The 17,973-nt window shown below is 29.5% G+C and overlaps 1 protein-coding gene across 1 annotated transcript in view; it reads left to right on the top strand.

The window, feature by feature from the left end:
* Window positions 1-17,973, top strand: part of LOC126856757 (uncharacterized) — a 265,099-nt gene that overhangs the window by 48,456 nt on the left and 198,670 nt on the right. Inside the window, exon 2 of the mRNA XM_050605575.1 lies at window positions 15,708-15,762. The gene's annotated coding sequence lies outside the window, so the exon portion shown is untranslated. The remainder of the gene's footprint in view (window positions 1-15,707; window positions 15,763-17,973) is intronic.

Below are 17,973 nucleotides of genomic sequence, written 5' to 3'. Positions count from 1 at the left end.
AGGCTCATACCTTTCAGATTATTTTATCGCTCTTTGTTAATACATTTGTTAAAATTGGCATGTAATGTTAAATACGTACAACAAAAAGTTTCATTAAAAAACTATTAGTATCTCGTAATTACTTAAATCTTTGTAAATTCCTGCGTTAAAATAACAAATGGAAATTCATGATAAGGTTGACTGCTCGCTGTTTAAAGCATTTCAAAATTTTATTTTTATTTACTTAAAAACAAGAACTACAGTAGTTGAGTAGAATGAAAATAAAGTAACAATTTAAAAAATGCTTGGACAAATGTTTTAAATTTTAATTCAAATAATAACAGAGATAAACTATTTTATCTGCCATTAAATATTCTGAAGCTATCTAAACATATTTCTTATCCTTCCTTTGAGTGGATGTGCGTATATATATTTTTTTAATTTTAGAAAAAAAAACTGTTATATTTGTATTCAAAAGAAAAATATATATTGTATTAAGAAAATAGATTTTTTCTAATTCCTACATTTTTTCATATTTTAAACAATAAATAATAGCATGTTCATTCGATTAACCAAGAAAATAATTGGTAATCTAGTTTTCGATTCTGTACTGAATTGTTTGCAATTATACGTCATTCAATTGCGTGTTGTTGGGTGAAAAAAAAAAAAAAAATCTGATCGTACGATTGTGTCAGAGTGTGCAACGAACAGTTTTTGCGTAGTTTACGCCGCCGTTTAAACGTAATATATATTCGAATTCAACTCAATAAAGATCTCAGCCGCGGCACTGCCGCGAGATAAATGTTGTACCGAAATTACAGTCGCAGCTGATCTCGCGTCCCGAAAGTGCAATATATTTCGACGGAGCCCGGCCGACACGCGCCGAAACGATGTACTCGCTATCCAAACACGATTGCGTCTACCGTCCACGAAATGGATATTACATAAATGCGCGGGTCAAATTGCTCTGATTTACTTTAGACGAGACTAGGCTGAGATTCCTAGGTCGAGCGTCAGACAATCAATATTGTACTGGGAATATTTTCGATCTTCTTCAATTCTTAATAATAAATAGCCTTTAAAAATTACGGTAAACCTGTAATAAATGATAGCAAAATATAAGTCAAAATTTATATATAATGAGAGACATATTATATTTTTTTTTTAAATCACAAGCCTACATTTTTAAAACAAAATTAAATTCAATATAATAATCTTTTTTTTACAAAACAATAAAATTATATTTTTAAAACAAAATTAAGTTCAATATAATATTTTTTTTTTACAATAACAATAAAATAACAATAACAAACAATAAAACTAATATAGCTTTTTTAATCAGTAGTTCATACTTAGGTTGTTACATGATTTACTTCAAGCTTTCTTTCGTGGTTGAAGATGAATTTGTTTTGTAACAAAGGAGACAATACACAAAGTACTGGCCTTAAATCGATTAACGGATACATGATGAAATAAGGACTCACGTAAACAACAAAGAGAGCAGGTAGCGCGGTGTTCGTGGAAAATGTCTCCAACTCTGATTGATCCGCGAGCTCTTAAGATCGTGACACAATGGGAGAAACACTCGCTGCCCGGAAAGTAGGACAGTTTTAATCGCAGTCTAGAGTCTAGAAATTCGAGAGACGAAGTGCACTCGGTAAACTGTGTTCTCTCTCAGAGAAATCTTCGCAATCGAACAAGTGCATTTTCTATCTTTCGTTAAAAATATAAGATCTTCTGCAATGATGTCGATGTTAGATAAGAAAAGTAACAATACTTTTTTTTTATTCTAGTTATATTCTGTAGAATTTTTTAAACTTTTTTATAGTTAGTATAAAACAGATCAAGAAAAATATAACAATAGAAAAAGCAAGCAATTTTATGACAATGAAGTATAAATCATTTAAATATTTCTCAAATTAAAATCTATTACAATAAATTTAATAACTCTTTATAATAATTGTATAATTAATATTTTTATTAATCCTAATAATTCAATAATACAAATTATTGATAATGAGATCATTATAAAAAGTCTTACATTTTACTTATTTAAAAACTATTAAATTTATCAATAAAAAATATAGCCATATGTTTACTTCACTGTACAATTATTCCAATTAAACGTATTAATAATTTATTCTCTTTATACAAAATATAAAATCACTTGTAAAAATAATCGCAATTTCATATAAAAATTTCTTTTCGAAAAATTAATTAACCATTGAGAAAACAAAACAATAAGAAAAACTATATCATAAAAAAATCACAGTTATTAAGATAAGAAAGCCGTTACTAATTTGAAATTTAATTTAAAATGATAAAGTAATATACAAGAGATAATTCATTATAGATAAAGTTGATCATTATCGCATCAACAAAGTTTAGACTCCCTAATGGGTAAATGTTACAAAGTTGTCGATTATACACAAGGCAAAGCCAAACCAACCGACCGCGGATTGCTTTGCTATGAGAAATTAGTAGTCGTAATTACACATACGCGCTCATGGGCGTGCTTGAGATGCGTACACGCATGCATTTGTACGCCAACGCGCTTATTCGTTGCTCGCGATGCGATTTAATGCTAAACGTTTGGCGGCTTGCATCGATGCCATGCATATCCGGTGTAGACAACAAGACGTCGGTTTTTGATTGCATAGTCAAATGGATTTCGCTACGTCATAAATAATCGATATTCATGTGCCAATCAGCATATTACATTAAAAAAAGAGAAAACAGTCATTGAATTAAAAAAGAATTAAAGAAAAAGTTCCTTCACACATAAAAATAATTTTTCAAAAATCTTCGATGCGCGTGTAAATTGAGAAAAAAATTTTAAGTGGTCTTTTAACTCGCAGTTTAAAGATAATACTCGCAATTTAAAGTATATCACGTGTAAAAAAAAATTAATGAAAAGTTACTCATAATTACTATTGTAAAAGGTAGGATGTATTAATTCTTAATTTTAATTATTTAATCATATCGATTTGTCATAAATGTGATTTTTTTCAGTATATCTTTTAAAACGCAAGTTTAATCTAATAACTTCATAATTTTTAGCAATGAAATAGTGTTTAATAATATAATTATGTTAAACGTGTTATCGCCTTTTTAAAAAATTGTAGATTATAAAAATCTCTTTCAAATTATATAAATATTATTTTCGCTCTATCTATTGAAATGAAAAAGTTAATTTTTTATTATAAAATTTTTTTTGCAATTATTCTTTTTTGCCAATAATTATTTATGCTATTCTAGTTCTATCTTTATATATTATAAATGTGAAAACATATAATTGCCGCAAATTGTATTTATTCAATATAAATTATTTTTGATACTAATATCAGATAAGATAAAATAAAATAGTTAACTGCATAATATCTTAAAAATGAGGTATTATCAATATTAAAATATTGTTTAAAAGTAATAGCTGAAATTTTTATTAAAACATGCCAGAAATTATAAAACTATTCAGAAACTATAAAATTCTAATTAAAATGACATTTTTCAGAAAATGTGACATGCCATAAAAATTAGTATCTCATTTTTGCGGACAGATTTAATTGCACGTTAAATTACAAAATAAAATGCAAAATAATCTTATTAAATTTCTTATAAAAAGTCCAATGTTATGAAAGTTTAACTAGCAGTTACAATTTTCTTAAAAAAAATATTTTGCCGCTGAAACTTGACGCAATATTCATGTTATAAAAATCATGATTGATTGCGTCTTGAATTCGACTTTCCTACGACTTCGTACTCTAGTCTTGTACGAAATACGTGAGATTACGAGTCTAAAGAAACAGCCTTATCTTTGAAGATTTGATTTCAAGATAAAGGAGCGACGCGCTGTGTGAACCGTCAGACTTCAAGAGCAAGGACTTCTCACGCGCGGATCTCGAAAAGAAAAGCTACCTTCGTGATCTCTGCGGAAAACCGTAACTCGAGTAAACTTTCTCCTCGTCCTTCGCGTCTCGTCTAGTTTTCTTCGCATTCAACAAAGAAAAAGATGGTATATGTTGCAGTTTTACGGTCGATGCCACGCGTTTTTCTTACCTGAAATGACGACGACAGTAGCTCTTAGGGGCAAGGGTGATCGTTACGGACCGTCCCAAGTTTTTTGATCGCCGTATAAGCAAAGGATATTTCTTTCTGGGCTTTGTTCGCGCGCGAAAAAGAAGTGAAACTCAGAGCGCTACTAAGGACGCTCCGGAGTATCGCTCGTGGTCGTTGCAATGGACCTCGATCGATCGTCATCATAAAAACGTTCATTCGCTTGACCGACGCGGGCTTATCTTTTTTTTTTTTTTGTTATACGTTCTTGTACTAATCACGTAACAAACGTATATAGTAAAAAAAAAAGGAAATTGGAAAACGGACAGTAATATTGATCAAATTAATTTGTTCATAATACGGTAAAGTACAAAAAAAAAATATTTTTTTGAATATAAATTCTTAAAACCATCAATATAAAATATTATAAACAATCAAAAATAGCGACAAATTCCCTAATGATTTTAAAAAATTTTATAAATGACGGGATTCTATTATATTTTTCGAAATCATTAATACTTTTTTAAAATAATATTATTGCAAATATGCTATAAAGTTTTTAACAAAAATAAGAGTAAAATTTTCTTAATATAAAAAATAATTTTGTTTAATACATCAATATGTATTAAATATAACGTATCACTTAAAGAGAATAATTACTACCGTCTAAATCGATTATAATATATCATCTCATTTTCATTAGAAAAAAAAAACAAGAATTTTGTATATATTACATTAATTCGTGAATTGAAAATATTTTATTCCTTTTGATGAGAAAAAACGCATAAATATAATCAGAATTAACGAAAACTGTAATAGAATTAAGCTAAACTATCGAAAATTAAATAGAGTCCTTTATAGATCCTAGTATGTCTTTTTCAAATATAAAAGAAATTATTTAAAAAATATTTAAAACCTGTTAATAATATACATTAGAATTATTTAGAAAATGCATAAATGTATTCAGAATTATATATGAAAACTGTAAGAAAATCAACAAAACTCTCTCGCATTTTATTTTATATAATCAACGTTTTTTACTTTTAAAGATACAATTTTTTTAGAACTCGCTTAAAACTATAAATTTTGGAAAATCTGATAAAAATATTTAAAAAATCTCGCAAGACAAAGTAAAGCACTGTGAATTTAGTTTCAATTTGTTCTGAGAAGCATTTTTTTTTTATTTAACGTCAGAATCAATTATTTAAATTATTGCAAACACAACTAAAACTATTGCAAACATAGCTAAAACTGAATTATTTATAAATTTCATTTCCACATGATAATGCGGCAGCTTCATATACAACATATTACAAGCGAGTTTGAGATATTTTTGAAAGTGGGGAGGGGGATAAAGTTGCATTTTTTGTCAATTATAAATATACTATAATTTTTGAAGGATGCCACTATAAACAAAAGAAAATCCGCTAAAAACAATTACAAACGATTCAGAATTAAAAAATATATAACAATTTTTCTTTAATCGACTGACAGTTATTTTTTCAAAATATTTTTTTTAGATGCAATAGTTTGTATTAAATTGCAAAATATCTTTTTTATTGCTTGAGGCAAATATTGTTATTTGTAAGTTATAAATAAAAAAGGCTATGTTTTTCTGTATTAAAAACTTAGTTCAAAGTAGAATGTTATGTTTACATAGGTGACATATGCTCTACTCGCTTTAGAGCGCGTAGCTGTAATGCCTTTAACTTGCAGTATAGGTACCCTAAATGCCACAGCACCTTTCCTACCCATACTTTGGCCTTTCGCATTCCAGCAGCATAAAGGTGTACCACATATTTCGCGGTTGTACGTTGCTTAATGTAAACTGATAAGATAAAATGGTTCGAAAAAATACATATATATGATATAAGTGTCGATGAACGAATAAACAAATTTACATTGAAAAGCGTGGATTTCATTGGATATAATCAGTGACGTTATATGGCGTACAATAATTAAATGGTTTATTTTTAAACTAATATTAAATTTTGAGGAAATTGAGTTTTCATAATGCAGAAATACACCCACATTAAGAGATGTTCATTCGATGCCGCAATCATAAATTATTCACATACATGATAAGGAAAAAATTAATTGTAAATAAATTCAATAACAAAATTTGTTTATATAATGAGATAATAAAAAATATTCAATTTCGTAATTTAAAATATAGATATTTTGAAAAAAAGAGACTGAAATTTAGGACTTATTAAAATATCATTAATTAATAATATATAGGCATTTAAATATAAAACAATCTAGGTATTTATATATATAAATCTAATTATATAATAAAATATATATTGTTTATTTCTAAAGTAAAAAAAAGCTTTGAACTCATAAAAAATAATAAAGTTAAAATTATGATCGGTGATTCTAAGATATGATTAAAGTTTTGTACATGCATAATTTGTATTTTTTTTAATTTAACTTTTTTTTTTATTAAAGTCATTTAAAACAAATCCTTTTTCTTTCAGTCCCTTTTTTAACGAGACATTCATCTAATTCGTGCAGTATATTGCTGTAGATTTGCTAACTGGAGCAAACAGAGAAATTATGTCATGCTTTCTAACGTAATTTCTAGCGGAGAATGCATTCGTAGCAGCATCACAGAAGTTTTCGTATTCGAGAAAATATCTCTCAGCCAATGCCGCCAGCATCACGATGAAAATGCATTTTATGGACGCAATTTATTTCGATTGTGGAGAAACTCCTCCGAAGGTGAAATATGAAAACTTTCGACTTGTGTCGAAACCGTAGTACTCTCAGAGAGGAAGGTTATCTGGTGAATCAAGATATACAGTTCGATGCATTTATTGCATTCTTCAAAAATAAAAGATATAAAAATGCACATTATAGTTCGTTCGAAACAAAGTATGAGATACACATGATTACGTTAAAATATTCCCTTTTTCAGCAATTTTTCTCATTCTAGATTTTATTGGCAGAAAAAAACGTTTATCTTAATGCTGAGAGATTGATTTGGCTCCCCAATATTATAAATCTTTAAAAGTATTTCTAAACTATTTATTTCTAATATATTTCCGAACTTTTATCCCTACAAAAATATATTTAAACGCTTTTTTGACAACTCTCAATATTTAATATTTAATTCTTAATATTTAAAAAATTAATTTTGAAAAATTAATAAGCCTTAAATAGATGTGTTTAAAAAATGTGTAAAAAAAAGAACGTTTTTAAAATTAAATAAATAATAAAATCTTGCATTTCTGAAATTCAATTAATACAAATAAATTTTCAAATATAAATCAATCATTGAAATTTCAACTATTTGATTTATATAAAAAATATCAAAATAGGGAATAGATAAAAGGTAGCTGGGCCGGACTCGGAAATATTATACAATATCGCGGTAATGTTATCCAAGTGGTCGCTAACTTTTCTAGTTTTTACGACATGTGATAATAATCGTTATCGCGGGGTATGGGAACTGACTGGACACACCGTCACATTATTTCGTGGCCGGGATGCGAATTATATGCGTGTATAATATAGGTCTGCGCGACGCGACGGTATCAGTGCGCGATTTCGCGCGCGCTTCGTTTTTCCTCAGAAATTCCGGAAAATATCTCGCGCGCGCGACGCGACAACGGTAGCCGCGCGTTGCATACAAAAGAGCCGCATTACGTACTGACATTATTACTGGTCTTTCGAGAAACAGATTATGCGGCTGCGAGCAGAACAATAGAAACTGTACTCCGCACCGTATGAAGTACCGCTTCGTCGCGCATGTACCGGAAAATATACAGCTCCCGTGAGAAGCGAGATGGCACGTGGTTCGCACCTGTGTGTCATCGAATTTCCTGTCGTATGTGATCACATTTTCATACACGCAAAATTTCTAAGATATTATCGGAGTAATAATGTATGAGATATGTAGTTCGGCCATCGCAATATTTTCTAAAAATTTTCACCAGTTGAAGAAAAGCAATAAAAATATGATGTGTTTGGAATGATAATAAATAGAAGCAAGTCACGCTCCTGCGTAATAATTATTATATTGTGTCAATGTAATTTTAGTAAAGATAATCTCTAATTATTTCTGTTAAATACAGCTTGTATAGCATAATCAAATATCAATATCATAATAGAGAAGCTAACTTCTTTTTTTTGTATTTTTTGAATTAAGAAAGTTTTCAAATATTTTTTTGTTTATGGAATAAAAATGTTGCAATCTACTTTCTTAAAAGAGAGAGAACCATTTATCATAAAATTTGTCTCGAGCCGCTTTAAAAAAAATATGAAAAAAAAATAAAATTAGTACAAAATGTATCAATTGAGAAATTATATACGGATCCTTACAAATGTGTGTGATTAATTCGCGAAAATAATAACGAATAATCTACTTCAAAATCATTTTTTCGTAGAAAGTCAAAGTACTATCATATTATTAACGGATTTGAGCACGCAATTACATAGATTTCTCTAGCAAAATCGTGTGCAATTTAACGAAATGTATCTAGTAATCTACAAAAAAGCGGAATTCATGGAATTTACGACGAAATTACTTTCGCGATGTACGTCCATTATAGATATTTCACCGTCAGCTGAATATAAGGGAAGGAAGAAAATGAATCGGAATGGAGAGCTTTTAAATTAACCAATCGCGCAATTTTATTTGCCGATAATTGCCTAGTGAGTAGTGCACAGAAACGAAAGGTGCTTTTAAATTCTGCTAATTATCGAAGCCCATTTCTCCTTCCATCCTCGTGCAAGATAATATAAAATCGTATAAAAAATTTGTCGTGAAATGAATTGAAGCGGCATTGTTCTATATCGATTGCAAATTCCATTAGTGCTAACTCTAGTCTTTAACTGAATGTTCCTTTTCTATTTCTGTATCATTTGTATGCATTTCATTTGATAAACATTAAACAAAGATAAGCTATTACTTTCTGTATCACTTTGTGCGCGCTAAATTAATTGTTAACTGACATCGTTATTTTACTCGTTTCTGCATTTATTGCTTTCTTATTTCTGCGTTATAATAAAAAAAAATATGTTTTACATTTTATTGAATTACAAAAGCACGTGTTGGTATGATATTTATTAAACATCTGATTGTATTTATAGTTTTTAATCTATAATTCATAATTCGTATAAATCTATAATTTAAATATAAATTCAAATATTCAAATATATTTTCTTTCAACATTTTTTCTCTCTTTGATCATTAAATTAAATAATATTTATTACATACCTTATACTTTCTATGAAAAAACGCAATATGGTAAAAATTAAACAAAATTTTCGGACCCGTTTTTGCAAAAAATTCAAAGAGTCAAAGGATATCACGCTTTCAGCGCGTTTCCAATATAATTCGTTTTTAAATCGAGCCATCCATACGTCATTCCGTTCTCCAAGGAACATCCGGAAGACCAACGCGATTTGATTGATTACACTCCCATATCTACGGGAAACTTGCGACGACATATACGATATGCAAATGTGACATATGTGACATGTCGTGACGTATTACATAAAAATAGGTTAATCGGTTACATGCTGCGCCGGTGGACAGGGATTAGCCTGGTACTTTTTCCCGATGCGATAGTCCGCATGTAAAAAGCATCTTTCTTCACAAACGTTACGGGATTTTATAGTTTAACAAAAACCAATTGTAAACAATATCCCTAGATTTTTTTTTAAGATAATGCGTTAATCTTATTTTATTGTTGAACGAAAACATGAATAAATGATTTTAGTGTGCGTGAGATATATTTGATTGACGAAAAAAATAAAAGTTTTTTTCCATAGAATTTTATTTTATTATTTCGATTTGTCTTATTTATTTGATATCATAATGTCCTAATTTCATTTTGGAAATAATAATTAAAATTGATAAATATTGTGTATAATATAAATTTAAATAAAAAACTTTAATATATAAAATATGAAAATTAAATTTCCTGCAATATTAATATATTGTTTATAAATTTCAAATAAAATATAATATAATGCAATCCAGCGAATAATCAAATAAATATAATGTCAAATAAATAGATAGTTTATTGAATTACTTAAAAAATTATAAAAAATTATTTTCAAAAATAGATAATAAAACATTATAATCAAATGCAAGCGCAATTAATTGTGCTTACGGTTAATTTATGATACAAAAATATTTCAAGAAAAGAGAAGTATGTTTGTGAAAATCTTACTGAGAAAGAAAGTATGCTTGTGATATAAGAAAATATTTCTATACTGAAAATAGCGTGTATCGCCATCCGTGACGTAAAAAGAAAAACACGGCAAGGGAGAGCACCCAGTCAATTTTTCCGCATCATATAACGATAACAGATACTTTCGCTGCCATAACCACCGCGACGAGAAAAGAAGAGGCAGGAAACGAGGAGAATTTGTTGTTTTAACTCCGAATCGAAAGCTGATCTCGATCGTGCATCAAACTTTGGCTCGATCGGGCTTTCGGGTTCACCGAAACGAAACGCGGGAAACTTTGGTCGTCTCCTTCGAATCTGTCTTCTCTTTTGCTTCGAAATGTCCTCAAATTGTCTCGAAAATTGCGCGATAATTCTGTTATAACGAAACTATAATTGAATTTTTGACGAATAATTCGAATTGATGACGAATAATAAAATTTATAACGATATCAGTGACGTCAATGATATTTCAATGATGATTAATTTATCAATCTCTCGGTATTTATTCCTCTTAAAATTATTTAGTTAAAAAAGCTTTTCGAGGGTTTTTAAATACGTTAAATGTAATTGATATATTTGAATTGAAATAAACGAAATGTAAACGCAAACAAAGGAAAAAAAAAATAAAATAGAAAAAATTTGAGCATTACTTAAAAAATGCAGAAACATTTTTAAATTTGGATTAAACAATAAAAAAAATATATGTCGTCATTTCTCTTTTTACATCGAAAATTATCGTATGTTCAATAAAATTAAAAAATCTGATACAAAGAATCTTTTTTGAATATATATGCTCTCTTTTAAATATACATATATGAAAATATCTTTCGAATAAAAATTAAAGAAACATTATCCGTTATTACATTTTAACATTTGTGTAAAATAGAAAAAAATAAAAAAAAAATTGACAATGTCAATTTTTGCAATAGCTTTTATACCTTTTATTATTCATACAAATAATAAATAAATATCACATTAATAAAGCGATCAATTGTCAAATAGTCATAAGTTATCATATAATTATTATGACAACGATAAAATATATCATGGACAGATAAACAAATATTATAACAATTTTCCACAAGTATAATAAATAAAAGTACTCACACGTTCTGGGCATGTGCTGTCGTCATTTCCTGTTTCAAAGAGGCCGAGCAGGGGGAGGAAGGGGAAGATTACTTCTTTACTTTTGCCATTATCCTGCTCCATTGGATCACTTCCTCTTGCTTTCCTTTTCGACAACTTGTCACTCACTCGCACGATTCGATTGTAAAAAGACGCAATTATGTAAATATATCATGCTTGTCGGAGTCTGTTATTTTAGTTTGTGAATAGAACACGTTTCTCTGACGTCGTCAAGTGAGACAGCAGATGCTAAGGCTCCGCCTATACGTATATTATCGTAATAAATACGTATTTATGCGTATGTCGATAATTGTTCGCGTATTACGTCGGTATGAAAGTGACGAGAGAGAGAGAGAGAGAGAGAGAGAGAGTAAAAAAGGATAGACTTATTTTCTCACTCTCTCTCTCTCTCTCCTTCTTTTTCTCTCGGACAAGCTTGATATATTACTCGTCACTTTGCTCGCCCTTTCCAAAGTTCGAAACACGTCGACAATGTAAAAGAACTCCCTTCATTAATAAATATTAGATTGACATAAGAACTGCAGCGTTCGCTCGCGCACGCGAAACGTACGGATTCCAACCTAACGTAAGTCGAGGAACGGAACGATCCACAAGCCAGTCACGAATATCGAGGAAAGTAATTTTTTGCGACATCTTACGCTAATACTATCGTTTATCACTTCGCGATCAGTCCATCGTTAGTCCATTTGACACTCCGCACGTGTTTCACTCTCGATCGACGAAAAGTGCGCGAAAGACCCCGCGAAAACGATCTCGCCGCCACCTTCAACTGGCGTAAAGTGCGCCGCGAGATAGATACGTCACGACTACGCGAGTCAAACGAGCAACTCGCACCCCGCGGGAGACGAATGAACAAATATTCTCTAGAGAAAATATAATTCTATGCCTTAAGGATGTATGTGACATATATATCGAAATACTAACAAAAGCATTAAAATTTCATAGATTATTTTACTATTTCTTCTGAATATTTGTGCAAAAACTAAGCACAATTCTCTTACTGGTTGGAAAGTTATTTAAATTTAAAGTTACTATTGATTCTTATGGAAAATCGTCTATTGTAGCACTTATTGACAAAATTGACAAAGAAAAAATATTACCAATGAAATAAAAATTTTCACATATATTAACAAAATTCTAATAAATATTTGTGCAAAACTTGATTTAGATCCATTAATTCGTTTAAAAGTTATTTACTAAAAATTGTAGAAAAATATTATCTGTCTCTTTTTCTCTTTCTGCAAATTACTTGTTTTTCATTGTTTTTTGCAGTTGATTTTAAAAGATATTCACAATCAAAAGTTTTTGCCATAAATTAGGAAAAATATTAATTACAACTATTTTCTTTTAGATGACGTCAAAATCCATATTATTTTGTGATACTTTAATTTTTTTCACAACTCGAATTTATTTTTTTAATTTTTTAAATAGTATAAACGTAAGAAACATGTTTTCTTTTTAATTTTGACAATTTTTTGCTACTATTATACATCCAGAACATCCTTAAGAGAAAGTATAATAAAAATCAAATAAAACGTATATATTAATAATAATTATATGTATCTCTTCAAATATCATATTCAGTTTTTTTAGGACTAATAAGGGATTCTAAAAGACGAAAGGATTTATAACATTAAGCGGAAATATAGTTTTAATTCGTAATTTATAATTGCTATTAATGATCAAGACTTATAATGTGTATAAATTTATAATAAAAAAAATATAAATGATATTTTATAATAAAAATTATATACATATTATATGTATATTCTAAAGTTATAATATAAATTTATAATATATATTTATAATATAATGAATATATAATACATATAAGTATATAATAAATATTTTTATAATATATATAATATATAGAATATTTAATTAATGAATTTTTATAAATAACTAAAATAAGGATTGTGGAACAAAGTAAGATTAATTATTCGCGATAAACGAGCGATTGATGTATCGTACTATATATTACTCATGCGATGATGTAGGGTGTCTAATTGAGCTTTCATCGCTTATACAGACAGGAAGTGAAAACGCGCGGCAAAGAGCGGCGCAATAGCCAATTAATTTACCGTTTTTTAAAAGCAAAAGGTTGATTAGTTATCGCGCATCGCTTTTCGTCACACGACAGATATTCCCGTATTCTGTCTGCATGAACTATTAGAGTATCCTTCGAAACAGCGCAATTATAATCGTTATGAAGCAATCGTACAAGATATTTACATGCAAGATATTTCGCTGTTCGACACGTCATTGTATATGTATGTATATGTAATCGACGCGCGCCATGACAGTTTCTCGCTTGACTAGCGTAGTGTCACTTTGCTGACGTGACGTCATTGTCGAAATAACGACGAGTCAATCCTGTGCAGTTTCGTATATTTGGAACATTTTGTCCGGTCAAAACCTAAATTTACGTGCGAACGAGTGTCAGGAGTGCTGAATGGATTATTCTAATGCGCTAATTTAGCGTTAAATTACATTGTGCGCGTGCAATTATGTTTAAAATATTCGCTATTATTATAATCGGCGCTGTTCATACACAAGTCTGAGATCCGCGTTTTATTTATCGAGCTATTATTTCGTAATATTCTTATCAAGATGCGTCGGGAATGGTGAATTAAGATATTTGATAATAATTAATTAGTAATTAATGATATTTATTTTGCAATTATATAATTAATCGTTATAAAACAATCATGCAAGATGCACGTATTTATATTTAACATCGAGGCTCAACGCATCATTGTGTATGTACATTTGAACGATTGACGCGCCATTGACAGTTTCTCGCTTGACTCGCGCAATGTCACTTTGCCGTCATTGTCGATGCGACGACGAGTCAATTCTATGCGGTTCCGTTTATTTGGGACATTTTATCCGGTCAAAACCTAAATTTATGTACGAACGAGTGTCGGCAGTGCCGAATCGATTACTCTAGTGCATTAATTTAGCATTGAATGACATCGCGCGTATCCGATTATGTTTAATATTCTCTGTTACTCAGCGCTATTCATACCCAAGTCTGGGATTTGCGTTTTATTTATCGAGCTATTATTCCGTTATATACTTGTCAAAACGCGTCGGGAATACTGAATTAGGATATTTGATAGTAATTAATTAGTAATTAATGATATTTATTTTACAATTATATAATTAATCCTTATAAGATGATCAAGTTATTTACATTCAATAAACGCGTCTTTGTATATGTACATATACAGGGTGTCCGACGTCAATCGCATCATCCGTCGTATGCAGATAAAACTGAGGAGAAAAGTCCTGTACCATTTTTTTTTATAACGCTTAATAAGAGTTATTATTGAGTAAAGTCTGGTTAATCATTGCCGATCTTTAGCCAGACGCACGTCAGTGAGATGCTGTAAACAGCTGAGCGCTCACGCACACATGCTAGGCGCGCGGCTCATTGACGTGCGTTCAGCTAAAGGTCGGTGCCGGAATTGCCAGACTTCACTCAATAACTTTTTTATTAAGCATTATTGAAAAAAATGGTACAGGACTTTTCTTCTTAGTTTTGCCTGCTCTATCTGCACAAGTGATGCAATTGATGCCGGACACTCTGTATATAATCGACGCGTCGCGACGGCTTCTCGCTTGACTCACGTATTCATCTTGTCACGTGCGCTTATATTCAGAGTGCAACATTTTCGCTGGCACATTGATCTAAAATTGGTGTGACTTTAATCTTCCACATTATATTTATTTGAAACGCGTCGCGTAAGGTAAATTGGCAGTGTTGAACGTAGAGACAGACGATTGCGTTTCGCGTTGTTGGCGCGTTTAAAAGTGAGTCGTGCGTATAATAATCAAGAATGTCGTGTGGAGTAATTGTCCGTGACAATAATTAGAGCCCGTGATCATAATTAGTTGCGATTTTTCTCGATTGACTCGTTCGAATAGAGTAATTGCGGCTACTGTGTACATTGATTGGTAAATATTTATATTTATTTAACGTATTCTTTTTCTTTTTCTCTCTCGCAATGTTTATTTTTTTGTTGACAATTTAGCGTCACGTCGTAGCGTCAGTGATGTATGTTTCAACAGACGGTTAATATCATTGACTTTAATATTATTAATTTTACTACTTCGAAATGTTGGCAACATATTGTTATTTAAATTATTATTAATAACCTTTTTTTTAATGTTAGAAAAAGATTAATATTAAAAAAATTATGTAATTTTATGTATGTGGGTGTGTGTATTTGTGTGTGTGTCTGTGTGCGTGCGTGCGTGCGCGCGCGTATGTGTTTGTGCATTTAGTAAAAATATATTTAAAAATAGTTTTAAAAATTATTTTAATATTTTTATTTACAGATAAGTTTCCAGTTTTCAACCGCAGTTGTATTATTAGACGTATCATCGCATTATGGTGAGTAATATATAAAGTATTATTAATATATAAATTATGTAATTAATATTATTAATATTTAAACTATGTAATTAAAATCAAAATATTGAAATTTTACTTATTAAATTTAAAGTAAATATTATTTAAAAATTCTTAAAAAAATCTAAATATTATATATTTTATTAAAATCCAAATATTATATATATTGTTATATATTAAAAATTTAAAATATTTATTTAAATATACTTAAGATTTATTTAACACATACTTGTGTATGCTAAAGATGATTAGTAAAAATTTCAATAATTTTTTATTTAATTAAAATAATTATCTAAATATTATACAATAATGTTATACAATAATTGTTAATTTAATTAATTGTTACACGATTTAATCTTGAGCTTGATTGAGCAAAAATATACATTACAAATAGATTTAGATATAGTGTACATACACACAATGGCTAGCTCTCGTGAATGAATGAATACAACAAATTTCTTGTTTACGACTTTGTCTCTTCTTTTTTTACTTTTCTATTTTGGTTTTATTTGCAATTCGCTAACGATAGTTGATCCGCAACAATTATTTGAAAATACAAAAGAATATATAATGGTAACCACTTGTCTCTTTTATTTTATTGCTATTCTATTGTTACAATATCGATTTATCAATTTATCTTGTCAATTGTATTTTGCAGTGTTTGTAGGATGCAGTGTTTGTGGACAATAGGATGTAGGATACAGAAATACTCGTTATACGGAAATAGTATAAAAAAACTACAATAGTAATTTATATAATATATAAGTTTCTATTATTTTTTTATTACTTTTCTTAAGTTTTATATAAAAATAATTATTAGATTCATCGTACAAAGAGTTGCGCGCTACACAAAAAGAAAATACAAATATATATATACACATATACATATAAATATACACACTTATAGATATTTATATATCCATATATATTTGTATAATAAAAATGATAAGCAATTATTATTATATGTGTGCGCGCGTGTGTGTTTGTGATTATAAGGAAAAAAAGTTATAGAAATAGATATCGAAAATTAGATTCAATAAATTTTAGTAGCAAATATTTTCTTTGAAAGAATGTGATTATGGAATCCGAGAAACATTTTCTGCAAAATCAAATGATGACAAAATAAAGTTATCGTCCAAAAATGTTTGAATCACGATGTTTTTGTTTAAACATCAGTCTTTATGATTTTTATAAATCTTGATTTTTACAATATTTACAATATATTACATCTATGATGTTACGTGAAAAAAAACTTGGCATTTAAAAAATTCTGTTAATTATTTAATGTTTGCAAAATTACATATCAATCAATAATTACTCGGTAACTAATAAATATTTATTTTGCTATTCATCAAGTTTATCATATACTTAGTGGTTAATTGTAAATTATGAGTGGTATTTAATATTTATATTTAAAAAGACAAATTTAATTTAAATTTAATTTTAATCGAAATCTACAGCAATTAATTAGTGTTTTTATAGTGTTTCTTTCAACAAAAGAAAATTCGTGGACATTTTATATACATACGTTTGCACATACGCCTCATCAGCTTGATTGGCTCGTCCCAATACACACGAAACGAATGTCGTGCGTTTTGATTAGGGTGTGTAGGATTGTTCACCGCGGAATACGCGATGTATCGTTACCCGCCATTTTCGTGTTATTCGACTTGCCACACGCGCTGTATTCGCATGTAAACCACATGATGAGTACATTATGTTTGCGTATTTCGGACTCTCTTTACAGTTCTATCGGTTGTCTCGTGCAAACAACTATTCTCGTACAGTTTGATCAGAATTAGTCGGCAATCGATAGTAGGGGATGAAAAAGATTAGGCCGTGGGGGAGGTCATGTATAATCCGACATTGTAATCCACCCAAAAGCCGATTATACAGTAATTGCATCGCCATCCGTTGCGAGTTATATGCAAATGTGTAATTAATTCGCGCCGTATAATCATTTAAAATTTATAATTGTTAGTTGTAATGCACACCGTCTATGTGTTACAGAGCGTAATGCATAATAGAATATGTCGCATAATTAAAGCGATTATGAGTCGTCGCGGCCGCGAAAGAAAATTACCGTATATATTATTCACAATGCATTTAATACGTACAAAAGTTATTCCGCTTAACCGATTAATTCACGCAGCTACGACGAATGGTTTAATCTCGTTGGATAATGACCGTCTG

Source organism: Cataglyphis hispanica, chromosome 2, assembly GCF_021464435.1.
Source record: "Cataglyphis hispanica isolate Lineage 1 chromosome 2, ULB_Chis1_1.0, whole genome shotgun sequence".
Lineage (NCBI taxonomy): Eukaryota > Metazoa > Arthropoda > Insecta > Hymenoptera > Formicidae > Cataglyphis > Cataglyphis hispanica.
Note: the sequence above shows the minus strand (reverse complement) of the source record. Positions and strands in the feature narration are given on the sequence as shown.